This window comes from Myotis myotis, unplaced genomic scaffold, assembly GCF_014108235.1.
Source record: "Myotis myotis isolate mMyoMyo1 unplaced genomic scaffold, mMyoMyo1.p scaffold_m19_p_51, whole genome shotgun sequence".
Lineage (NCBI taxonomy): Eukaryota > Metazoa > Chordata > Mammalia > Chiroptera > Vespertilionidae > Myotis > Myotis myotis.
In genome coordinates, this window is record NW_023416359.1 from 511,932 (window position 1) to 538,694 (window position 26,763).

At 53.1% G+C, this 26,763-nt stretch overlaps 1 protein-coding gene across 3 annotated transcripts in view; it reads left to right on the plus strand.

Moving 5' to 3' along the window:
• Positions 1–1,768: 1,768 nt before the first annotated feature.
• NLGN4X (neuroligin 4 X-linked) overlaps positions 1,769–26,763 on the plus strand; it is a 158,382-nt gene continuing 133,387 nt past the window's right edge. For all 3 annotated transcript variants that reach the window (XM_036311184.1, XM_036311182.1, XM_036311183.1), the window contains exon 1: positions 1,769–2,196. The gene's annotated coding sequence lies outside the window, so the exon portion shown is untranslated. The remainder of the gene's footprint in view (positions 2,197–26,763) is intronic.

A 26,763-nucleotide genomic window follows, 5' to 3' on the forward strand; every position in this document is an offset into this window, starting at 1 on the left:
AAGGTCAAGAGGGATATTTCCCAACCACTGGCCCCATCGTTGCAACATCGCCAATAACTTTCCGATCGGAACCGTGACTGTGTAAGGAGAGGCGGACAGCTGTGGTGCATCGACACCATGGAATACTACGCAGCCCTGAAAAAGGTAGGATCGCTTACCCTTGGAGACAGCAAGGCGGGGCCTGGAGAGCATTGCGCTGAACGAAATGAGCCAGTCGGAGAAAGACAAGCATCCCGTGACCTCACTCCTACGTGGATTCTAGTGAACAAAATAGACCCAGAGACATAGAAGCAAGAAACAGACTGTGGAACCTCAGGGGGAAGGCGGGGGAGGGTGGGTGGGTGGGAAGAGATCAACCAAAGGACTTGTATGTGTATATGCATCACCCGTGGACTCAGACAAGGGGGTGAGGAAGGCCTGGGGTGGGTTAGATGGGGTCATGGGGGGAAAAGAGGGCATATGCAATACTTCCAACAATAAACATTTAATTTTAAAAAAACAACGGGTGATAGTCCTAACCGGTGTGGCTCAGTGGATAGAGCGTCGGCCTGCAGACTCAAGGGTCCCGGGTTCGATTCCCAGCCAAGGGCATGTACCTGGGTTGCGGGCACATCCCCAGTCGGGGGCGTGCAGGAGGCAGCCGATAGATATTTCTCTCTCATCGATGTTTCCGACTCTCTATCCCCTCCCCCCATTCCTCTCTGTAAAAAAAAAAATCAATAAAATACATTTTTTAAAAGGGGGAGCATCTGTAATACTTTTAACAATAAAAGCCAATTTAAAAGACGAAATAACACTTTTAAAAAAGATGAAAAGGTTAAAAAAGGAAGAGGGAGCAAACGCGCAGAAGGCATCGGTGTCCGTCCGTCCCTCCGTCCGTCCGTCCCTCTGTCCGTGCGTCCATCCATCACCTGGCCTCTGAGAGAGGCCCTCAACCTTTGCAAATCTTTATTCCAACTTGGCTTCCAGGCCCTGGCCCTGCCCTCCCCCCCCCAACCCCCCAACCTGCCCCCTAATATATATATCACTCTTTCCAATACAACAGCGGTTCTCAACCTGTGGGTCGTGACCCCTTTGGGGGGGGGGGTCGAACGACCCTTTCACAGGGGTCGCCTAAGACCGTCGGGAAAACACATCTATAATCACATACAGCTCACCGCTGCCCTCCCAGGTCAGTGGCGAAAGAGTTAAAAGACCTTGGCAAAAGCCCGGCCGGTGTGGCTCAGTGGTTTGAGCGCCGGCCTCTGAACCCGGGAGGTCACGGGTTCGATTCCCCGTCAAGGGCACAGGCCCGGGTTGCTGCGGGCTCCATCCCCAGTGGGGGGCACGCAGGAGGCAGCGGATGCATGGCGATCTCTCCTCATTGATGTTTCTCTCTCTCTCTCTCTCCCTTCCTCCCCCCGGGGTTGGGCGGGCAGGGTGTCTGCGGGGCGCATTGGGAATCCGGGAGCCTCTGGCCAGGTGGCCCCCCACCCTCCTCCCTGGGCGCGCGCCCCGGGGCATCTCTGAGCTGCAGCCGCCTGCACCCTGCACCCTGCACCCTGCACCCTGCACCCTGCACCCGGTCGGGCTGCGCTTTGCACGGGCGCGCGCCCCGGGGCATCTCTGAGCTGCAGCCGCCTGCACCCTGCACCCTGCACCCTGCACCCTGCACCCTGCACCCGGTCGGGCTGCGCTTTGCACGGGCGCGCGTGCGGCCGTGGCCTCGGCAGCGGTCGTGCCCACCGCGGGCCTGGATTGGCTGCCGGCGCCCTGAATTCCATTCCGTTTGGGCCAATCGCGCGCGGGGAGCACCGGGGCTCCGCGGCCACTCGCTCGCGTCGCTCCCTTTCCTCGCGGACCCGGCTGGCTCGCTCCCGGGCCGGCCTCCGTCGCCGCCGCCGCCGCCGCCGCCTGCGCGCCCCGAGCTGCTGGGCTCTCCAAGACCTCGCTCTGCCTGCCCTTTCCCCGGCCCGCCAGCCCGGCCCCCGAGACCATGGGCGACGGTCCTGCGAAAGGGGGCGCCGGGGGTCCCCGCATTCCTTCGGAGACGCGGATCTAAAAGCTGGGGTTTGGAGAGCTCCCGGGCGCCCGCCCGCCCGCGCCGACTGCACCCGCCCCGCGCGCACCTCCCGCGCCCTCGCCGAGGTCTCCTAGGAACCGCTCGATGCGTAAAAACGCCGCTTCGCCCGTGTAGCTTCTCCCTCCACCGCGCAGGTAGGACCTCCCCCCTCTTTTATTTTTATTTTAAATTCTTTTTTTCTTTCACGTGCGCCTCTGGGTTATTTATCTTTCTAAGCCTCGGGAACATGGAGACTTTTTTTTTTTTTTTTTTCTTCTTTTTCCTTTTGGGTACGCGCTGCCCAGCCGAAGGCGGGTGAGCCCGCGGCGACCTTAACAAAACGTTTGCGCTCTTGAATCCATCAGACATTTTTTTTTGCTTTTGGGTCTTTTATTCTGAAAAGAAAAAAAAAAACGTGGACAGCACGCTCTCCCATCTGTCCCTGCATTTCGTCGGTGTGGGAGGCAGCATGGCCCTTTACGTAGGTGCCTGCCCGGCGAGTGTGATGCAAAAGCTCGCAGCCCCCCAGCGCCCCACACAGAGAGGTTTGATTTTTTGTTTGTTTGTTGGTTTGTTTGGACTTTAAAAAAAAAAGAAATCGGGGGCCGGGGGGGGGGGGCGGGAGGGACCGCCGCGATTTCCGGGGAGCCTTTGGCTGCCACCAGCCCCTTTGGACAGGCGAGCCCCGTGCGAGGTGGCTACACAGCAGCGCTGTCTTACATACAAATAAACAAGAACCGTGTGGCGGGGAGCGGAGAAGGGGAAGGAAAGAGGAAAAAAAAAACAAACATCTGCAGTGAAGGAGGGCAGCCCGGAGCCGGCCGCCAGCTCGCTGCAACCCGGGGCTGGCGCTGCACGAGGCTGCGCGACTTGTGCAAACTGTGAGCTGCCGTGGGGGCTTCGGTTGGTGCCGGGGCTCGAAGGGAGCTCGCAGCTCTCACCTCCCGGGGTGCTTTTGTGGGGGGGGGGGAAGTTGGGGGGGGCACACGGGGCGGGGGGTTCACCCGAGAGGAGGAAGGAATACAGGCTTGGCTGGGGTTGCACGGAGCCGTCCCCCTCCCCCGCCTCCTCCCTCTCCTCCGCTGGCCGGGGAGGCGATGATGGCGCGTGTGATGGACGAAATAGCGCGCGTGATGGATGGATGGATGGATGGATGGATGGATGGATGGATGGGGACCTGGTCCGCGTTGGCCCCGGGATGGCCCGGGGTTGGGCCGGGGAGCGATCGGGCCGCGCCGGGGACCCGGGGCGCAGACGAAATCGCGGCGGCTTGAGCGCCGTTTCTGCAAAGCTGGGGAGCGGGCCACCTGCTCCCCCGCCTTTCCCCGTGCGTGCGTGCATGTGTGTGTGTGTGTGTGTGTGTGTGTGTCTGCGTGTGTGTGTGTGACGGGGGAGGCAGGAGGCAGGAGGCGGAGGTGGGTGGATGGGTGGGTGGGTTGCGGGGGGATGTTGCGAGTGGTTTGCTTCCTTCCTGGGAAAACCTTTGGGTCCGGCCTGCATCTTTCTCGGAGGGACATGCAGCGCCAGCCGAGCTGCCCACAAAAGTTGGAACCTGCGGGGACCGGCGCCCGGGTCTCAGGAGAGCCCGGGTCCCCGGGCGCAGTGCCCATGGCGCGCACGGCCGGCCGGTCTCCATCCCTCGGCGAGGGGCTGGGGGCTGGGGAGTGGGTTCCAGGGTGCAGACCCCCCCCTTTCTGGTCTGGGCCAAGGCACCAAAAACCCGCATCCCAAAGCTCTGCGCTGTCCCGCGCTTCTAATCACCGCCTCCCCCCCCCCCCCCCCCCCCCCACCTCTCCACGCCGCTCGGCTCGCCCCCTCCCTCTCCAGCGCAAAAAACTGAGAGCTGAGCTCCCACCAGCCCGCAGCCTGCGGACCAGGAGCAGAGAGGGGGAGGGGGGGAGGGGGCGAGGGCCTGGGAGACGTTAAAAAAAAAAAAAAAAAAAGCAAAAAAAAAAAAAAAAAAAAAAAAAAGCAAGTGAACTCGCGTTCCACCCTCGCGCCCAGGCCGCGGCCCAGGCGCCCCGGGTCTGCGCCCGCACGCGCGCGCGGCCCGACCCGCGGAGACGCCGGGCCGTTGGGGGTGGGGGTGCGGCTGGGAGGCGCCGCCGGGCTGCGGGAGGATGCGGGGGTCCAGGGGCCGGAGGAGGCCGGGGGGAGGGGCCGAAATCCCGCCCGCGCCCCCACCCCGGGGCGGTCCCCTCCCCCCGCGCGCTCCAGGCCGCCAGCCGCCCGCCCGCCTCCCCGGGCGCACTCGCTCGCTTCCCCGTCTCCAGGACGCCCCCGTCGGCTGCGCGCTCGCCCCCCACCGGCCCCAGCTCCTGCTCGCCCCGCCGGGGACGGTAAGCTGCGTTCCCTGCGCCGGGATGGGGGGCGGGGGGGGGCGCAGCTCGAGCCGGCGCCCGCGGTTTGCGCCCCCGGCTCGGGGCCCTGCGAAGCGCGCAGCTCTGGGCCCGGCGCCTGCTCGCCGCCAGACACAGCGCCCTTTCTTCCCGGAGCGGCGGGGGCGGCCTGGGGGGGGGGCGGGTAGGGGTGCCTGCAGCCCCCGCAGCCCCGGGGCCTGGCCCGGGCCACCGTGGGAACAGATGTCCCGCTTGCAGGGGGGCGAGGAGCCCCGAAGGACCTCCGGGGTTGGAGTCGGGGGGGTCGGGGCGTCCCCAGCGCCTTCCCGGTGGCATTTTTTTATTTGTATTTTTTTTGGCTGCGGCTTTCCTTGTCTCTGGCCCTTTCCTCTCCGCGGGCTCGCAGGTGCGGGCCTCCCCTTCTTCTTCGGAGCCACTAGGCGGCTATTTCGGGACCCGCAGGGGGAGGGGGTGCGGGCAGTAGCCGGGGGTGGGGGGTAGGGGCGGGGGGCTCCGGGGTTCGCCGCTGGGGTGGCCCCCGCCGGGCGCCCTGGGTTGGCCGAGCGCGCGCGCGCGCGCGCCGGCGAGGGATGCGCGTGCGCGCGCGCGCGTCTGGACCGGGACCCGGTAGCTGGGCCGGGTCTGGGGGTGCCGCGCGCGGATGGCACCCCCCCTCCTTCTCCACCTGTGCTTTGCACCCAACTTCAGCTGGGGGGCGGGGGGGTGAGGGTTGCTGCGTGGGGGAGGGGGGCGCGGTGGAACCGGGGGTTGCTCTTGCGAACAGAAACCAGCAGGTGGTGATGTGGATTCTTCATGGTTTTTTTTTTTTTTTGGCTTTTTCTTTTCTGTTTGGTCAGTTGGGGGGACGGGTGTCCTGGGCTCCTAGCTTATGCGTTTGGAAAGGGATCCACCATCCCACGCGCCTCGCGGGGACCTGTTTTCTAAATGTGGGGAGGTTTGGAGGGGAGGCGCCAGCCCGCTTCCTTCTGGGGAGCCTGCACTTACCCTGATTGGAGCGGATGCAGATGGGGGAGGAGGGGGGAGGGAAGAGAGAGGAAAGGAAAGAAAAAATAAAAGTTTGGGGAGACCCGGTTATCCCGAGGAGGGAGCGGGCTGTGCAGTTTGGGTGGGAGCGCGCGAGCTTAAGGCGTTAGGGGTGGGGTGGGGTGGGGGGACGGGGACCCACTTGCCAGCACATTGCCTTTTCTGGGTGCGCACAGGCTGGGGGCGGGGGTGGGGGCGGGGAGTGATGGAGAACGATTCCCCCTGCCTGCCCTGGGCTGTGGGAGGCGGTGGCCAGCGATGGGATGGTGTGGACGGGTCCTGGTCCATTTCTCCCTGTGGATGGAGAAGAAGAAGGTTGGCGGGAGGGGGCTGGGGGAGGGGGCGCGCGCACGCGCTCTGCCCAAGGTTGCAAGCCATGCCTTCTTCCTAGGGAAAAAAGAGAAATCAGGAAAAAAAAATCTGCATTTTTAAAATTGGTCCCCCAAATAAGAGTTGCACCGAAGCCATTCATTGCAAATAATATACAGTGGGGCCTTGACTTACGAGTGTCCCGGCTAACGAGTTTTTTGAGATACCAGCTGTGTCTCCGCCGATTTTTTTGCATTGAGTTGATAAGAGTAATTTGAGTTGACGAACTCCTTAACGAGCTCGGTCTCGGAACGAATTAAGCTCGTAAGTCAAGGCCCCACTGTGTATCTATATTTTTTCAGATTCCAAGATCAGTATTCTGTTACCTAAGGAAACGTAGGTGACATATTTATGTGTGTGTGTGTGTGCATGCATGCCATACACACACACACACACACACACACACACACACACACACACGCTAGGGGCCCGGTGCATGAAATTCGTGCACAGCGGGTGACCGGGGTGTCCCTCAGCCCAGCCTGCACCCCTCTCCAATCTGGGACCCTTTGGAGGGATGTCCCCCAGGGATCGGGGCCTAAACCGGCAGTCGGACATCCCTCTCGCAATCCGGCACCGCTGGCTCCTAACCGCTCACCTGCCCGCCTGCCCGCCCGATCGCCCCTAACCATTCTGCCTGCCGGCCTGCTCGCCCCCCAACTGCCCTCCCCCGGCCGGTCTCCTGGCCTAATTAGCATATTACCCTTTTATTAGTATAGACTAGAAGCCCGTTGCATGAAGATTCACGCAAGAGGACTTCCTTCCTCTGGCTGCCGGCACCGGTTTTCCTCTGGCACCTGGGACCCAGGCCCTTGGTCCGGCCGCAGCAGAGAAGCCAAGCCTCTTCTTCGCTCCACACCCGGGTATGCAAATTAACCGCCATCTTTGTCGGGTTCATTTGCATACTCATCCTGATTGGCTGGTGGGCGTAGCGGAGTGACACCAATTTCCACGTTTCTCTTTTATTAGTGTAGATAAGACACACACATACGTATGAATGTGGATATGCCCCCCCCCAAAAAATGTCTCCTTTTCCCCACCAGCATACAGGTATACGTGTAACGGTTGCACGTCCGTACATCTTGAGACGTAAGACGGAACTCGAGGCCAATGGAAGAGAACGGGAAATAATTTCTGCCGTTTCGCATCACTGAGTTCAAGCGAGAAATTTATTATTATCCTTTTTAAACTTTTTTTTTTGGAAAATCCGGTGATTGTGAGCAAGGCAGTTCACGATGATGGGTTTTTCATCCTAAAATCAGGGCTGGGCGGGCGGCCCCCTTTCCAGACAGCGTTTTCTTGGGAGGGAAACATTGTTCTTCTTTTTAATTTTCTTTTTCCGCTAAAGAAAGCCATGGTCCATATCCATCGGGCCCTGCCACCGGCCGCCCGCTAACGGTTACCCAAATCTAAGGACAGAAACGCTATCTGATCAGTGAGCGAGGGTCCTCCCTGATAATTCAATTTACAAGGGAATAGATTTCAGCCTTTTTTTGATGGTTTGTTGGGTTTATTTGTCTGGAATGTAGATGAATGATCAGCCTAGGTTTTGTCTGGTTTCAACTGTCTGAACGTGGCCTTTGAAAAACTTCGTTTTCTTTGTAGTAACTTGTGGGTACTTTCTGGAATGTGCAGGATGATGTATTATTGTTATTGTTATTATTGTTATTATTATTATTTTGGTGTCAGAAGTGGGATCCGAAGATGTATTATTATTATTATTATTATGCTTTCTATTCTATGCATGGGTCTCCCTCTTTAAGAATGCTTCCTATAGCCCGGCCGACGTGGCTCAGGGTTTGAGCGTCCACCTAGGAACCAGGAGGTCACGGGTTCGATTCCCGGTCAGGGCTCGATCCCCAGCGTAGGGCCTGCAGGGGGCGGCCGGTCCATGATTCTCTCTCATCATCGATGTTTCTCTCTCCCTCTCCCTTCCTCTCTGACATCAATAAAAATATATTTAAAAATAGAAAGAAAAAAAAAGAACGTTCCCATAGATCAGTGGTTCTCAACCTTCCTGAGGCCGCGACCCTTGAATGCAGCTCCCCATGCTGTGGGGACCCCCGACCATAACATTATTCTCGTGGCTGCGTCATCGCCGTCATGTGGCTGCTGTTACGAATCGTCATGGAAATATCTGATCTGCAGGATGGATTTTCATGGTGACACATCGAACATCATGAAAGCACAGCGATCAATCACAAAAACAATATGTGACTATAGATGTGTTTTCCGACGGTCTCAGGCGACCCCTGTGAAAGGGTCGTTCGACCTTTTGGGGGACTGGGGGAATATGGTCAAGATTTAGTTGAAATCCATTGCTCCATTTAATTTAATTTAATTTTATTATTTTATTTTATTTTATTTTATTATTTTATTTTATTTTTTTAAATTTAATTTTATTTATTTTATTTTATTTTATTATTTTATTTTATTTTGTTTTATTTTATTTTATTTATTTCATTTCATTTCATTTCATTTCATTTTTTCCTTCTGGACACTGCATCTTGCAGAAGGGAGACTTTATCTCCTGACTTGATGATGTGAAAGAATTCTAAGACAGACGAGGCCTTCTCCGTAGCAGAAGTAACTGGGGTCTGACCCGGCCGCCGTGGCTCCGTGGTTGAGCGTCAACTTATGAACTAGCAGGTCCTGGGTTCGATTCCCGGTCAAGGGCACCTGCCCGGGTTGCAGGCTCCGTCCCCAACCAGTACGGGGCCTGCAGGCGGCGGCCGATCCGTGATTCTCTCTCATCATCGATGCTTCTCTCTCCCTCTCCTTTCCTCTCTGAAATTAATAATAAAAAATATATATTTTACATTTTATGTTATTGTTTAAAGTATTACAAATAGTAGTACATACATCCCCAATAAAAAAATATATTTTAAAAAAAACTGCATAGAAGATGCCTGCTATGTAGCAAAAACATGGCTCAGGGGTTGAGCGTTGACCTGGGAACCAGGAGGTCCCGGGTTCGATTCCCGGTCAAGGGCACATGCCCGGGTTGCGGGCTCCATCCCCAGCGTGGGGCGTGCAGGAGGCAGCCGGTCCGTGATTCTCTCTCATCATCGATCTTTCCCTCTCTCCCTTCCTCGCTGCAATCAATAAAAATATATTTTTAAAAAACCACAGATATCGTTGTCTTAAAGGTCAGCTACCGGTTTCGGATCCACTGGTACAGCCTTCCCCCCGGAATATTCCAGGCTTGTCATTTTTATTTTTATTTCTTTTTCTCGAAACAACCTCCCTGAGGCCTTTCAAAGCCACCACTGTTCTCTGCTGAGTGATTGGCAGGTCAGCAAGCCCCGCCTCCTTTTTTGGGGGGGCGGTTTTGGGGTCGGGGTCGAGTCCCACAAATGAACAGGAAAAAATAAACCAACAACAAAAAACTGGCCCCCCCCCCCAGAAGTTGGCCTTTTAGGGGCTTTTTCTTGTTGTGGCTGATTTGTTTTCCTTGGTTTTTATTACTTTTTATGTTTATTGTGTGTTTTTTAAAAATATATCTTTATTGATTTCAGAGAGGAAGGGAGAGGGAGAGAGAGATTAACATCCATGATGAGAGAGGATCACGGACCGGCCGCCTCCAGCACGCCCCCCACTGGGGATCGAGCCCGCAACCCGGGCCTGTGCCCTTGACCGGGAATCGAACCCGGGACCCTTCAGTCCGCAGGCCGACGCTCTAGCCACTGAGCCACACCAGCTAGGACTCTGTTTATTGTTGAAATCGTTACATAGGTCCTCCTTTCCCCCCCATTAACCTCTCCCAGCCCCTCCCGCACCCCATCCCAGACCCTCACCCCCTCCCCGCCCCCCATTGTCTACCTATGTCCATGGTTGATGCATCTGTGGCTACACGTTCATTGGTTGATCTCTTCCCACCCTCCCTCCCTCCCCTGCCTTCCCTCTGAGGTTCAACAGTTTGTCCATGCTTCTATGACTCTGGGTCTATTTTGTTCATCAGTTTATTTGGCTCATTAGATTCCACGTAGGAGTGAGATTATGGGATATTTATCTTTCTCCGATTGGCTTATTTCCCTCAGCATCATGCTCCCCAGGTCCCTCCGTGCTGTTGCAAATGGCTAGAGTTCTTCCTTTTTCAGGGCTGCGTAGTATTCCACGGTGTCGATGGACCACCGTTTGTGTTTTTTTTATCCACTCGACTGCTGATGGGCACTTGGGTTGTTTCCAGATCTTAGCGATTGTCAATGGCACTGCTATGAGCATAGGGGTGCATGCATTCTTTCTAATGGCTTTTCGGGGTTTCTTAGGATATATTCTTAGACGTGGGATCACTGGGTCAAATGGGAGTTCCATTTTTTAAAAAAGTATTTCTTATTGATTTAAGAGAGGAAGGGTGAGAGAGAGAGAACATCAATGATGAGAGAGAATCATTGATCAGCTGCCTCCTGCACGCCCCCTACTGGGGATCCTGCCTGCAACCCGGGCACGTGGCCTGGACCAGGAATCGAACCCGGGACCCTTCAGTCCACAGGCCGATGCTCTGTCAGCACCATGCTCCCCAGGTCCCTCCGTGCTGTTGCAAATAGTAAGAGTTCTTCCTTTTTCAGGGCTGCATACTATTCCACGGTGTAGATGGACCACAGTTTTTTTAATCGACTCGTCTGCTGATGGGCACTTGGGCTGTTTCCAGATCTTAGTGCTTGTCCATGGTGCTGCTATGGACATTGGGGTGCATGCATTCTTTCTGATGGCTGTTTCGGGGTTTCTTAGGATAGATTCCTAGACGTGGGATCACTGGGTCAAATGGGAGTTCCATTTTTAAAAAAATATTTCTTACTGATTTAAGAGAGAAAGGGTGAGAGAGAGAGAACATCCATGATGAGAGAGAATCATTGCTCAGCTGCCTCCTGCACGCCCCACACTGGGGATCCTGCCTGCAACCCGGGCACGTGGCCTGGACCAGGAATCGAACCTGGGACCCTTCAGTCCACAGGCCGATGCTCTATCAGCACCATGCTCCCCAGGTCCCTCCGTGCTGTTGCAAATAGTAAGAGTTCTTCCTTTTTCAGGGCTGCATAGTATTCCATGGTGTCGATGAACCACAGTTTTTTTAATTGACTCGTCTGCTAATGGGCACTTGGGCTGTTTCCAGATCTTAGTGCTTGTCCATGGTGCTGCTATGGACATTGGGGTGCATGCATTCTTTCTAATGGCTGTTTCGGGGTTTCTTAGGATAGATTCCTAGAAGTGGGATCATTGGGTCAAATGGGAGTTCCATTTTTTAAAAAATATTTCTTACTAATTTCAGAGAGGAAGGGCGAGAGAGACAGAGATAGAGCAATAAATGATGAGAGAGAATCATTGATCAGCTGCCTCCTGCACGCCCCACACTGGGGATCCAGCCTGCAACTCGGGCACATGCCCTGGACCAGGAATCGAACCCGGGACCCTTCAGTCCACAGGCCGATGCTGTATCCACTGAGCCAGACCAGCCAGGGCCGGAGTTCCTTTTTTAATTTTTCCTCTGGCTCTATTTTTGTTCATCAGTTTATTGGATTCATTAGCTTCCATGTAGGAGTGAGATCCTGTGATATTTATGTTTCTCTGACTGGCTTATATCACTCAGCATCATGCTCCCTAGGTCCCTCCGTGCTGTTGCGAATGGTACGAGTTCTTCCTTTTTCAGGGCTGCATAGTATTCCACGACGTCTATAAACCACAGTTTTTTTAATTGACTCGTCTGCTAACGGGCACTTGGGCTGTTTCCAGATCTTAGCGATTGTCAATGGTGCTGCTATGAGCATAGGGGTGCATGCATTCTTTCTAATGGCTGTTTCGGGGTTTCTTAGGATATATTCTTGGACGTGGGATCACTGGGTCAAACGGGAGATCCATTTTTTAAAAAATACTTCTTACTGATTTAAGAAAGAAAGGGCGAGAGAGAGAGAACATCAATGATGAGAGAGAATCATTGATCAGCTGCCTCCTGCACGCCCCCTACTGGGGATCCTGCCTGCAACCCGGGCACGTGGCCTGGACCAGGAATCGAACCCGGGACCCTTCAGTCCACAGGCCGATGCTCTATCAGCACCATGCTCCCCAGGTCCCTCCGTGCTGTTGCAAATAGTAAGAGTTCTTCCTTTTTCAGGGCTGCATAGTATTCCATGGTGTCGATGAACCACAGTTTTTTTAATTGACTCGTCTGCTAATGGGCACTTGGGCTGTTTCCAGATCTTAGTGCTTGTCCATGGTGCTGCTATGGACATTGGGGTGCATGCATTCTTTCTAATGGCTGTTTCGGGGTTTCTTAGGATAGATTCCTAGAAGTGGGATCATTGGGTCAAATGGGAGTTCCATTTTTTAAAAAATATTTCTTACTAATTTCAGAGAGGAAGGGCGAGAGAGACAGAGATAGAGCAATAAATGATGAGAGAGAATCATTGATCAGCTGCCTCCTGCACGCCCCACACTGGGGATCCAGCCTGCAACTCGGGCACATGCCCTGGACCAGGAATCGAACCCAGGACCCTTCAGTCCACAGGCCGATGCTGTATCCACTGAGCCAGACCAGCCAGGGCCGGAGTTCCTTTTTTAATTTTTCCTCTGGCTCTATTTTTGTTCATCAGTTTATTGGGTTCATTAGCTTCCACGTAGGAGTGAGATCCTGTGATATTTATGTTTCTCTGACTGGCTTATATCACTCAGCATCATGCTCCCTAGGTCCCTTCGTGCTGTTGCGAATGGTACTAGTTCTTCCTTTTTCAGGGCTGCATAGTATTCCACAACGTCTATAAACCACAGTTTTTTTAATTGACTCGTCTGCTAACGGGCACTTGGGCTGTTTCCAGATCTTAGCGATTGTCAATGGTGCTGCTATGAGCATAGGGGTGCATGCATTCTTTCTAATGGCTGTTTCGGGGTTTCTTAGGATATATTCTTGGACGTGGGATCACTGGGTCAAACGGGAGATCCATTTTTTAAAAAATACTTCTTACTGATTTAAGAAAGAAAGGGTGAGAGAGAGAGAGAACATCCATGATGAGAGAGAATCATTGCTCAGCTGCCTCCTGCACGACCCACACTGGGGATCCAGCCTGCAACCCGGGCACGTGGCCTGGACCAGGAATCGAACCTGGGACCCTTCCGTCCACAGGCCGATGCTCTATCAGCATCATGCTCCCCAGGTCCCTCCGTGCTGTTGCAAATGGCAAGAGTTCTTCCTTTTTCAGGGCTGCATACTATTCCACGGTGTAGATGAACCACAGTTTTTTTTATCCACTCATCTGCTGATGGGCACTTGTGCTGTTTCCAGATCGTAGCGATTGTCATTGGTGCTGCTATGAACATCAGGGTGCATATATCCTTTCTGATGGGTGCTTTGGGTTTCTTAGGATAGATGCCTAGAAATGGCATCGCTGGGTCACATGGCAGTTCCCTGTTTAATTTTTTGAGGAACCTCCACACCGTCTCCCGCAGTGGCTGCCCCAGCCTGCACTCCCCACCCGGGTCTTTTCAGGGCCTTGCATGGGCATATCGGAGGGGAATTTCTCTCGGTGGATGGTTTTACTCAACCAAACATTGATCATCAGCCCGTAAACTCGGCCCATGCATGGAAGGTGGGCCCCGGGGAATCGCCGGTCGAACTCAGGCTCCGGGAGGGCTCCAGGGCGGGTCCGACCCGTCTCGCTCAGTCCCGATCGGCCGGACCCCAGCAGCAAGCTCACCTACTGGTCAAAGCGTCTGCCCCCTGGTGGTCAGTGCACGTCATAGCAGGCGGTTGAGCCGTCTTAGCATATCATTAGCATAGGATGCTTTGATTGGTTGAGCAGCCGACCGGACAACCAGACACTTAGCATATTAGGCTTTTATTATAGAGGATTATGTTATGTAGCCCGGCCGGCGTGGCTCCGTGTTTGAACGTCGACCGATGAACCAGGAGGCCAGGGTTCGATTCCCGGTCAGGGGCACAGGCCCGGGTTGCGGGCTCCACCCCCAGGCGGGGGCGTGCGGGAGGCGGCCGGTCCATGATTCTCTCTCCCTCTCCCTTCCTCTCTGAAATCAATAAAATAAAATGAAATGACGTTATGCCGATAGCGACCTGTCGCAGCCTCCGGGGGCCGGCGTGGGGTGACAGGATCGGACCCTCTGGGGTCCGCCTGTTGATGTTGGGGATCCGGGGGGTCCGTGCGGGTTCATACCGCCTGACGGGTGCCTGGGCCCTGAATTGTGATGTCAGTCATCCCAGGTGTCAGTTTTTATGGGATGTCATTGTGGCGAGAGCCCTCAACACAGCGGTTCTCAACCTTCCTAAGGCCGCGGCCCTTGAATACAGCTCCTCGTGCTGGGGACCCCCGACCATAACATTATTCTCGTTGCTACGTCATCACTATATCTATATCATCTATATCTATATCATCTATATCTATATCATCTATCTCTATCTCTATCTCTATCTCTATCTATATATCATCTATATCTATATCTATATCTATATCTATATCTATATCTATATCTATATCTATATCTATATCTATATCTATATCTATATCTATATCCACTGGTTCATAGGTCGACGCTCAACCACTGAACCACGCCGGCCGGGCTGCTAAGCTATATCTCTATCTATCTCTATCTCTATCTCTATCTCTATCTCTATCTCTATCTCTATCTCTATCTCTATCTCTATATCATCTATATCTATATCTATATCTATATCTATATCTATATCTATCATCTATATCTACATCTACATCTATATCTATATCTATATATCTATATATCTATATCTCTATATCTATCTCTATCTGTCTATCTCTATCTCTATCTCTATCTCTATCTCTATCTATATATCATCTATAACTATATCTATATCATCTATATCTATCATCTATATCTATATCTATATCTATATCTATATCTATATCTATATCTATATCTATATCTATATCTATATCTATATCATCTATATCTATATCTATATCTATATCATCTATATCTATATCTATATATCTATATCTATCTATCTCTATCTCTATCTCTATCTCTATCTCTATCTCTATATGTCTATGTCTATGTCTATATCTATATCTATATATCATCTATATCTATATCTATATCTATATCTATATCTATATCTATATCTATATCTATATCTATATCTATATCTATATGGTGTCCCAAAATTCACGCAAGATTTGAGTTTTGCGTGAGCATTCACAACAACAACAACAAAACGTAAAAGCCCGATTTGACTCGGTTTATTGAATCAGATTCTCATATCTGTTGCCCTTGGATGTCAATCCCTTCGATTCGATCAGCATCACCAAGGACCAATGATGGCCCAGGAGCAGGGACCAGGAAGACCAATGGAGACCGCGGCTTTGCGTCTGTGCCAGCAGAGCCGGGGAGGCCGTGGACCCGATGTGCTGTTCCATCCATAAACCCTAGACTGTGTCCTTTCTGAATCAATAAAACATTTACAATTTTTCATGATAAACCTGTGTTTTCTATCAAAATGACTTCTTGCGTGAATTGTGGGACACCCTATATACATATATTATACACACACACACACACACACACACACACACACACACATACACTGAGCGTCCAGGTTATGATGACCACCCCATCCGTCCAATGAAGTGAACTCATTATGCAAATAATCATCTATGCTAATAATAGAGGAATATGCAAATTGTCTGGGACGCCGGCACCGTAACCGTAATGACCAGCAGGCTGTGTGGGGCGACCAGGCCGGCGGGGGGTTGGGGGGTGACCAGGCTGGCAGGGGGGACAGTTGGGGGTGACCAGGCCAGCAGGCAGAGGGGGTTAGGGGCGATCAGGCCGGCAGGGGAGGGCAGTTAGGGGCGATCAGGCTGGCAGGGGAGGGCAGTTAGGGGCGATCAGGCCGGCAGGCAGGCAGGTGAGCAGTTAAGAGCCCGTGGTCCCGGATTGTGAGAGGGATGTCCGACCGCCGGCTTAGGCTGGGATCGGGCCTAAACCAGCAGTCGGACATCCCCCAAGGGCTCCCGGATTGGAGAGGGTGCAGGCTGGGCTCAGGGGACCCCCCCCACCTCTGTGCACGAATTTCGTGCACCGGGCCCCTTGTGATAATTATAATAAAACCTTGAGAGTATTTGCTCCGGAAGTTTCCAATATTCTGTATTTTCTGAAGTGTCAATGGAGTACTGATGGGGGAGGCCTTCCTGTCTGGGGTGTCGCCTCGCCCTGTGGCGGGCTGGGTCCCCGTCCGTCCCCCACCCCCCCTCCCCGGGTCTGCAGGCACAGGTGGGTGCCTGGCGCGCCCCGAGAGTTTCAGAGGCCGGGGAGCCCTAGGGAGCTGGCCGGATTTCATTTAAACAGACAGGATTATGGGTCTATTTTGTGTTTGCACATTTGTCTTTACGGCCGTCCGCGAGGCATTGCTGCAACTGCCTTCCTGTCGGCTCCTGCGATGGGGGAGGAGGGCTTTTTAGCCTCGACGCCCGCTCTGCGTCCACCGTCCTTGGTCTGTGTGTGTGGGATGGAGGGAATTCATCTGGCCCTGTCCTGGATCACGGAGACATCGTTCTGCGTTGTGATGTCGCCTATAAGTGTCCGTGTCACCCGTATGATGTGTTAATGTAAAGATTCAAAATGGGTGCAGATATGTAACACATAGAGGATAGGCTTATGTCGATACGGAGGTAGATGTATGGATGGATACATACCTAGAGTTAGATAATGGAATGGATAGATAATAGGTAGATGGATGGATAGATAGATAGATAGATAGATGATGGCAGGTATATAGACAGATACAATGTTGAAATGGATGAATGAGTGGATGGATGTATAAATTGGATGGATGATAAATAGCTAGACAGCCAGATAGACTGATAAATAGACGACAGATAGATAGACTGTTACGTAGTTAGATAGTATAGATAGATAGATAGATAGATAGATAAATGATAGATAGATAGATGATAGATAGATAGATAGATAGATAGATAGATAGATAGATAGATAGATAGATAGATAGATAGATGATAGATAGATAGATAGATAGATAGATAGATAGATAGATAGATGATAGATATAGATAGATAGATAGATAGATAGATGATAGATAGGTAGATAGATGATATAGACTGATACATAGATAGGTAGTATAGCTAGCTAGCTAGATAGTAGATACACAGATAGATACAATGGATAAATGAATGAATGGCTGGCTGGATGGACAAATAGGATGAATTGATAGGTAGATAGACTGATAGATGATAGATAAATGAGATAGGTAGGTAGGTAGATAGATAGGTAGATAGATAGATAGATAGATAGATAGATGATGGCAGGTATATAGACAGATACAATGTTGAAATGGATGAATGAGTGGATGGATGTATAAATTGGATGGATGATAAATAGCTAGACAGCCAGATAGACTGATAAATAGACGACAGATAGATAGACTGTTACGTAGTTAGATAGTATAGATAGATAGATAGATAGATAGATAGATAGATAGATAGATGATAGATAGATAGATGATAGATAGATGATATAGACTGATACATAGATAGATAGATGATATAGACTGATACATAGATAGATAGATAGATAGATAGATAGATAGATAGATGATATAGACTGATACATAGATAGATAGATAGATAGATAGATAGATATAGACTGATACATAGATAGGTAGTATAGCTAGCTAGCTAGATAGTAGATACACAGATAGATACAATGGATAAATGAATGAATGGCTGGCTGGATGGACAAATAGATAGTATGAATTGATAGGTAGATAGACTGATAGATGATAGATAAATGAGATAGGTCGGTAGGTAGATAGATAGGTAGATATAATGGATAAATGGATGAATGGATGGATGGATGGATGGATGGACAGATAGATGGACAAACAAGGTGAATTGATAGGTAATAGATAGAATGATAGATGATAGATAAATGAGATAGGTCGGTAGGTAGATAGATAGGTAGATATAATGGATAAATGGATGAATGGATGGATGGATGGATGGATGGACAGATAGATGGACAAACAAGGTGAATTGATAGGTAATAGATAGAATGATAGATGATAGATAAATGAGATAGGTAGGTAGGTAGATAGGTAGATATAATGGATAAATGGATGAATGGATGGATGGATGGATGGATGGACAGATAGATGGACAAACAAGGTGAATTGATAGGTAATAGATAGAATGATAGATGATAGATAAATGAGATAGGTAGGTAGATGATAGTTAGAAAGGCGAGATAGGCTAGCTGAGGGGGCGGAGTCTATGTGAGGCGGTGTGGGCGGGGTCTACTGAGGGGGCGGAGTCTAGCTGAGGGGTTGGAGTCTATGTGAGGTGGTGTGGGCGGAGTCTAGCCCAGGAGGTGGGCGGAGTCTAGCTGAGGAGGTGGGGGCGGAGTCTAGCTGATGTGGTGTGGGCGGAGTCTAGCTGATGTGGTGTGGGCGGAGTCTAGCTGATGTGGTGTGGGCAGAGTCTAGCTGAGGAGGTGGGTGGAGTCTAGCCCAGGAGGTGGGGGCGGAGTCTAGCTGAGGAGGTGGGGGCGGAGTCTAGCCCAGGAGGTGGGCGGAGTCTAGCTGAGGAGGTGGGGGTGGAGTCTAGCCCAGGAGGTGGGCGGAGTCTAGCCCAGGAGGTGGGGGTGGAGTCTAGCCCACGAGGTGAGCGGAGTCTAGCTGAAGGGGCGGAGTCTAGGTGAAGGGGCGGAGTCTAGCTGAAGGGGCGGAGTCTAGGTGAAGGGGCGGAGTCTAGCTGAAGGGGCGGAGTCTAGGTGAAGGGGCGGAGTCTAGCTGAAGGGGCGGAGTCTAGGTGAAGGGGCGGAGTCTAGCTGAAGGGGCGGAGTCTAGGTGAAGGGGCGGAGTCTAGCTGAAGGGGCGGAGTCTAGCTGAAGGGGCGGAGTCTAGCTGAAGGGGCGGAGTCTAGCTGAAGGGGCGGAGTCTAGCTGAAGGGGCGGAGTCCCCATGAGGAGGTGGGGGGGTGCAGGAGGCAGCAGACCGGTGATCCTCATCATTGACGTTTCTCTCACCCTTCCTCTCTGAAATCAATAAAGAAAATACATATTTTCTTTTAAAACAGAAGGAAACCGGGCGACCTACATGCATCCGTTTCCTGGAAGCTCGCTTCTGGCTTCAGCGCAGATTCATGGTCCCCGGCTCTCCGCGCACCCATCCTCCTGTTGGGCACGCGCTGTACGCCCGCCATCGGCCCCCAGGTGACCTAGAGCTGGTCGCAGAGATGAGGAAGGCGGACCCCTGTCCTAAAAGCCCCTACTGTGTGCCTGTCCCTAAGGAGGTTGTGGGGCATCGACGTGCTGTGTGTATCACCCCTGCCCACATCCTGGCACGTGTTAGGGATTCTTTTCCCCCCATTTTCACCCTTTTCTTCTCTCCCCCTCCCCCTCCCCCCATTGCTCTCCCTCCCTCCCTTACCCCCCCCTTCTCCCCCCTCCCCCCTCTCCCCGTAGCTCTCTTCCGTTTTGCTGCATAGCGATGACTCAGAGGTTCTTAAAATATTAAAGGGAAGATGAAGGCACTTAGACGGACCGATGGATCGCAAAGTCAGGGAGGAATCGGAAAAAAAAAAAAGACAAAAAAAAAAAAAGAGAGAGAGAGACTTGTTTAAAACGGCAAAGAAGCATTTCCATGGGAATCTAATGGAATTCTTCCCGCGTCGTGTTTGCAGAGCGGATCAGACCTAAGACGCTGTCAGGTGCTGGGCTTGCGAAACGTTGGCTTGCGTTTCGAGGGAATCTCACGGGTAAATACATACATAAAACGTAGCTTTGATTCAGCAAAGGGCTGACTGCCACGCATCTGTGTGTGTGTGTGTGTGTGTGTGTGTGTGTGTGTACACACACTAGAGGTCAGGTGCATGAATTCGTGCAGGGGGGAGGGGGCGGGGTGTCCCTCAGCCTGACTAACACCCTCTTGCAATCTGGGACCGCTGGTTCCCAACCGCTCACCTGCCTGCCGGCCTGATCGCCCCCAATGCCTCCCCTCCCGGCCTGATCGCCCCTAACCACTGTGCCTGCCGGCCTGATTGCCCCCAACTGCCTCCACTGCCGGCCTGATCGCCCCCAACTGCCTCCCCTGCCGGCCTGATCGCCCCTAACTGCCTCCCCTGCCAGTCTGATCGCCCCCAACTGCCTCCCCTGCCAGCCTGATTGCCCCCAATGCCTCCCTGCCGGCCTGATCGCCCCCAACTGCCTGCCCTGCCGGCATGATTGCCCCCAACTGCTCTCCCCTGCCAGCCTGATTACCCCCAACTGCCTCCCCTGCCGGCCTGATCGCCCCCAACTGCCTGCCCTGCTGGCCTGATTGCCCCCAACTGCCTGCCCTGCTGGCCTGATCGCCCCCAACTGCTCTCCCCTGCCGGCCTGATTACCCCCAACTGCCTCCCCTGCCGGCCTGATCGCCCCCAACTGCCTGCCCTGCCGGCCTGATTGCCCCCAACTGCCCTCCCCTGCCGGCCTGATTACCCCCAACTGCCTCCCCTGCCAGCCTGATTGCCCCCAACTGCCCTCCCCTGCCGGCCTGATTGCCCCCAACTGCTCTCCCCTGCCGGCCTGATCGCCCCCAACTGCCCTCCCCTGCCGGCCTGATTGCCCCCAACTGCTCTCCCCTGCCGGCCTGATTACCCCCAACTGCTCTCCCCTGCCGGCCTGATTGCCCCCAACTGCCCTCCCCTGCCGGCCTGATTGCCCCCAACTGCTCTCCCCTGCCGGCCTGATCGCCCCCAACTGCCTGCCCTGCTGGCCTGATCGCCCCCAACTGCCCTCCCCTGCCGGCCTGATCGCCCCCAACTGCCTCCCCTGCCGGCCTGATCGCCCCCAACTGCCTCCCCTGCCGGCCTGATCGCCCCTACTGCCTTCCCTGCTAGCCTGATCGCCCCCAATGGCCCTCCCCTGCTGTCCTCATGGCTCCCAACTGCCTCCCCTGCTGGCCTGATCACCCCCAATGGCCCTCCCCTGCCAGCCTCATGGCCCCCAACTGCCCTCCCCTGCCGGCCTGATCGCCCCTAACTGCCCTCCCCTGCCAGCCTGATCCCCCCCAACTGCCTCCCCTGCCAGCCTCATGGCCCCCAACTGCCCTCCCCTGCCGGCCTGATCGCCCCCAACTGCCTCCCCTGCTGGCCTGATCGCCCCCAACTGCCTCCCCTGCCGGCCTGATCGCCCCCAACTGCCCTCCCCTGCTGGCCTGATCCCCCCCTAACCACCTCTGTCTCGGCCCTGCCACCATGGTTTTGTCCAGAAGGACGTCCGGAAGGTCTTTCGGTCTAATTAGCATATAACCATTTTATTAGTCTGTGTGTATCTATGTATATATGTATATATGTGTGTGTGTGTGTGTGTGTATATATATATATGTATATAGTATTTGTTTTTTAACCTGAAGTAGTAGAGTCTCATTAATTAACACCCATCCCTATGGTCTTTACTTTAAACCAATAAGCAACAGTTAGATATTTCAGCTTTTTGAACGTATCGACACCTCGAATGCCACTCATTTGAGTCTCAAACATGGAAAAATCACGGATGAATGCCTGGCACCGTACTAGCCCTTATCTGTTCTGTTTTTCAATCATTGAAGGTGTTTAAACTTCACGAAATGACCCTTTTTTTTGGTCTTTTTTGGTAATCCTCACCTGCGGATATTTTTCCATCTATTTTTTTTTTGTTGTTGTTTAGAGGGAACGTGTAAGGGACGGAGAGAGAGAGAAGCATCCTGTGATGTGAGAGACACACATCTGGATTGGTTGCCTCCCACACTCACCCCAACCAGGGCTGGAGGTTGAGCCCTCAACCCAGGGCTGTGCCCTGGACTGGCATCGAACCCTAGACCGGAATCGAACCCTGGACCGGAATCGAACCCTGTGCCCTTCAGTCCGGGTGAGGGCAGACGCTCTCTCCACTGAGCCAACCCGGCCAGGGCATAGGAAATCTATACTAACGCAAGGGTAATATGCTAATTAGACCGGGAGACCTTCCGGACGTCCTTCCGGACAAAGCCATGGTGGCACGGCCGAGGCAGAGGTGGTTAGGGGCGATCATGCTGGTGGGGAAGGCAGTTGGGGGCAATCAGGTCTGCAGGGGGGACATTTGGGGGCGAGAAGGCCAGCAGGCAGAGTGGTTAGGGGCGATCAGGCAGGCAGGCAGGTGAGCGGTTAGGAGCCAGTGTTCCTGGATTGCGAGAGGGGGGATGCCCGACCCCTACGGGATCGGGCCTAAGCCGGCAGTCGGACGTCCCCCGAGGGGTCCCAGATTGGAGAGGGTGCCGGCCGGGCTGAGGGACATCGCACTGTGCACGAATTCCGTGCACCGGGCCTCTAGTAATCTCAATAATTAGACAGTGTCACTCATATCGGGGAGCCAGGATTGCTTAAATATGAGGTATCGATTGCATTGCCTTAGAGGAGAAAAAAATAAACATAAACTTAAAAAACATTATGAAAAAGAAAGAAAAACAGGATAGTAATGGATGCGAACTCCCAAGCCAGGAATTCCTTCTGTCTTTTTAAAAAAATGTTTTTATTGATTATGGAAAGGGAAAGGGAGACGGAGAGAGGGATAGAAATATCCAAGAAGAGAGAGAATCACAGACCGGCTGCCTCCCGCACGCCCCCTACTGGGGATTCGAACCCTGACCTCCTGGTTCACAGGCTGCTAGACACAAACCACTGAGCCACACCAGCCGGACAAGGAATTTTTTTTTCTGGCAGCGGCTCCGAAGGTCAGATACTTTTTGGAGAATCCCCCAGGTCACAGCCCCCCCTCTCGGAATGTGGCCGGAAGGGCAGACAGGGGAAGGTCCCGGGAATCCGCTCACGGACGGATTCGGGGGACACCGCCCAGAAATTGAGCCGCGTCGTCAGGGGCGTGACCCTCATTTCGCGGCGGCAGCGGCAGGGCCAGTGGAGGGTCCTCGTGCTGCGTTCTGCTGACACAGAGCAGAGACGCGTTCGCAGGGGATGGGCATTTGAATGGGGTTCAATAGCCAAGGTACCTGAGAGGCGCGGCCTGCGTGCGTTTGCCTCTGTGTTTTATTTTATGATTGAATTTTTTTTTAAAAAAAATATTTGATGTCAGAGAGGAAGGGACAGGGAGAGAGAGAAGCATCCATGACGAGAGAGAATCACGGACCGGCTGCCTCCTGCACGCCCCCCCACTGGGGATGTGCCCGCAACCAAGGTACATGCCCTTGGCCGGGACTCGAACCCGGGACCCTTGAGTCCACAGGCTGACGCTCTACCCACTGAGCCACACCGGTCAGGGCGTATAGAAGGTACTTTTAATTGACAGCTGAGAAATACTTCTTCAATCCTCAGTGGTTTTATTTTTTTTGTTTTTGCATCATTTCTGCCCCTAATCCTAATCTCCATTCTTTTGGGGAAAAAAAAGAAAATCAAACAGAAAAACCTCACCCAATTATGGGCAAAAGTCATACCTGTTTCTCGATTCCTGTGCCAACATTGACAGGTTTTTATTATTATTGTTATTATTATTATTATTATGCTTTATTATTATTATTATTGTGCTTTATTATTATTATTATTATGTTTATATTGATTTCAGAGAGGAAGGGAGAGGGAGAGAGATAGAAGCATCCATGATGAGAGAGAATCACGGATCGGCCGCCTCCTGCACGCCCCCTACTGTGCATCGAGCCCACAACCCGGGCCTGTGCCCTTGACCGGGAATCGAACCCATGACCTCCTTGGTCCGAGGTCGATGGTCAACCCCTGAGCCACGCCGGCCGGACATCCTCGCATTTTTTGATCAACTAGAGGCCCAGTGCACGAATTCGTGCACTGTTGCAGTCTGTCCCTATCAGGGCCGATCGGGAGCCAGGCCGGCCAGGATGAGGGTCCGCGGGAGGTCTACCAGCCGGCCCCACCCTCGATCGGGCCGAATGGGCGGCCACGGTGAGCGTCATAGCAACCGGTGACTCTGTTCGTTCTGGTCGTCACGGCCGCTTGGCTTTTATATATATATATATGTACTAGAGGCCCGGTGCACAAATTCGTGCACCAGTGGGGTCCCTCAGCCTGGCCTCTCCTGCTCAGTCTCAATCGGCCGGACCCCAGCAGCAAGCTAGCCTATTGGTCAGAGCATCTGCCCCCTGGTGGTCAGTGCACGTCATAGCAAGCCGGTGAGCGGCCTTCGCCTATCATTAGCCCGTTACGCTTTGATTGGTTGAACGGCCGACTGAATGACTGGACACTTAGCGTATTAGGCTTTTATTCTATAGATACAGACAGGCCCCGCGTTGAAGGAGTGCATTACTGACCCGTCACGCCCCACGGATGAACGTAGGGTTTGTGGAATGCCGGTCGGCGTGGCCGCACGCATCTCGCCTCCCGATGGACATTCCAGAAGGTGATCTCATTCTCTGCCCGTCGTGAGGCCGGTGTCAGCATGAAATTTTAATACGCACTCAGGGCGGGGGCGGGGGGGTCATCGCTGAAGCCTATCGCCAGAAGCCTTCTGCGTTTGAGTTGTGGGAACGGGGCCTCTCTGATGAATAAATCATTTAACGCCGACTGCGGCCTCTTCCAAGGAGCTTTTAGAAGACGCGTTTTTTTTCTTGCGGAGAAGAACGCGTATTCAAGGGAACGCAGAAGGTTGGAAAAGTATGAATCGTCACTTCGCACGGCAGTGATGAAGCACTACACGATTCTTATACCTGACGGTAGCAATTTTATGAATGTTTGATTTTATTATTGTTTCCTGATATATTTTTACTGATTTCAGAGGAGAAGGGAGAGAGAGAGAGAGAAAGAAATATCCACGATGAGAGAGAATCACGGATCGGCCGCCTCCTGCACGCCCCCTGCTGGGGATAAAGCCCGCAACCCGGCCATGTGCCCTTGCCCGGGAATCGAACCCGGGACCCTTCAGTCCACAGGCCGATGCTATATCCACTGAGCCAAACAAGGCAGGGCCATTTTCGGAATATTTGAAACTTAGATGCTAGTTGCCTATTTATATCTACACCGGAGGCTTGATGCATGAAATTCGTGCAAAGGGCTTGGCCCTTGCAGCCCTGGCTTCGTCCCGCAGGTCGTCCGGCCGTCCGGTCTAATTAGCATATTGCTTTCATTATTATAGATTTTTATCTCTATCTGTATCGTTTCTAATGTATGTATATATCTGTACTTATCCCATAGACGCTAACACAGTGTCTATAACTCATAATATAAAAATCCTATCATTTCCCGGACTATACCTATATTATAATGTGTATTGTACAGAGCCACAGTGATTTTTCACTGTGTTTATGTTGGAACTAGAGGCCTGGTGCACGGAATTTGCCCACAGTAGGGTCCCTAGGCCTGGCCGGCGATCAGGGCCGATTGGGGCCTTCTGGCTGCCGGCTGCGGCCTTCCTTCATTCTGCACCACCCCCTGGCGGTCAGCACACATCATAGCGAGCAATCGAACTCCTGGTCTCCCGGTCGAACTCCCTCAGGGACACTTTGCATATATATATATATAGACTAGAGGCCTGGTGCAAGAAATTTGTGCATGAGGGCGGGGGGGTCCCTCAGCCCGGCCTGCACCCTCTCGCAATCTGGGGCCGCTGGCTCCTAACTGCTCACCTGCCTGCCTGCCTGCCTGATCGCCCTTAACCGCTCTCCCCTGCCGTCCTTATCGCCCCTAACTGCCCTCCCCTGCCGTCCTGATCGCCCCTAACTGCCCTCCCCTGCCGTCCTGATCGCCCCTAACGGCCCTCCCCTGCCGTCCTGATCGCCCCTAACTGCCCTCCCCTGCCGGCCTGATCGCCCCTAACTGCCCTCCCCTGCCGGCCTGATCGCCCCTAACTGCCCTCCCCTGCCGGCCTGATCGCCCCTAACTGCCCTCCCCTGCCGGCCTGATCGCCCCTAACCGCCCTCCCCTGCCGGCCTGATCGCCCCTAACTGCTCTCCCCTGCCGGCCTGATCGCCCCTAACTGCCCTCCCCTGCCGGCCTGATCATCCCTAACTGCCCTCCCCTGCCGGCCTGATCGCCCCTAACAGCCCTCCCCTGCCGGCCTGATCGCCCCTAACTGCCCTCCCCTGTCGGCTGATCGCCCCTAACTGCCCTCCCCTGCCGGCCTGATCGCCCCTAACTGCCCTCCCCTGCCGGCCTGATCGCCCCTAACTGCCCTCCCCTGCCGGCCTGATCGCCCCTAACTGCCCTCCCCTGCCGGCCTGATCGCCCCTAACCGCCTCTGCCTCAGTCCCCGCCACCGTGGCTTTGTCCGGAAGGACGACTGGAAAATGTCTGTCCTAATTAGCATATTACCCTTTTATTGGTATAGATTATGCCCATATTTATAGCAATCCTTTCCTATCCTTACGTCTATCTTAGATGTCTGATTCTGTATCTATCTATCTATTGTGGTACCGTTTTGAAGATTATATTTCCCAGAACATTATAGCAGAAACCACGCGGGTTTATCCAAAGGTCTTTAGAAGCATCATTTTTCATGACTCATTCTCTCAGGAAGAAGGTCGCGGCTTCACTTACTAACCGTTCCTTATTATTTTTTTTTTTGACATTTAGGGTTTTTCTACCGTGTTGATCCTGTAAATTATTTCTTAATCCTTCCATGTAAATCCCATATTCTTCATCGTAGGGGCCACTGTTTATGTTTGTGTGTTTTGTGGGTTTCTTTGGCCTATTTTTTTTACGTTGCTTTGATTTGTCAATCTATATTGTATCCTTTTTTAAAAAAAACAGCGCTTTGTACGTATTTGAAGTCTTACGGAATATTTTACGACTGAAAATGTCAAGCTCGACCGGCGGGGCTCAGGGGTTGAACGTCGACCTATGAACCAGGAGGTCAGGGTTCGATTCCCGGTCAAGGGCACACGCCTGGGTTATGGGCTCCATCCCCAATAGGGCGCGTGCGGGAGGCAGCCGGTCCGTGATTCTCTGTCATCATTGACGTTTCTCTTTCCCTCTTCCTTTCTCGCCGAAAACATATACATACGAG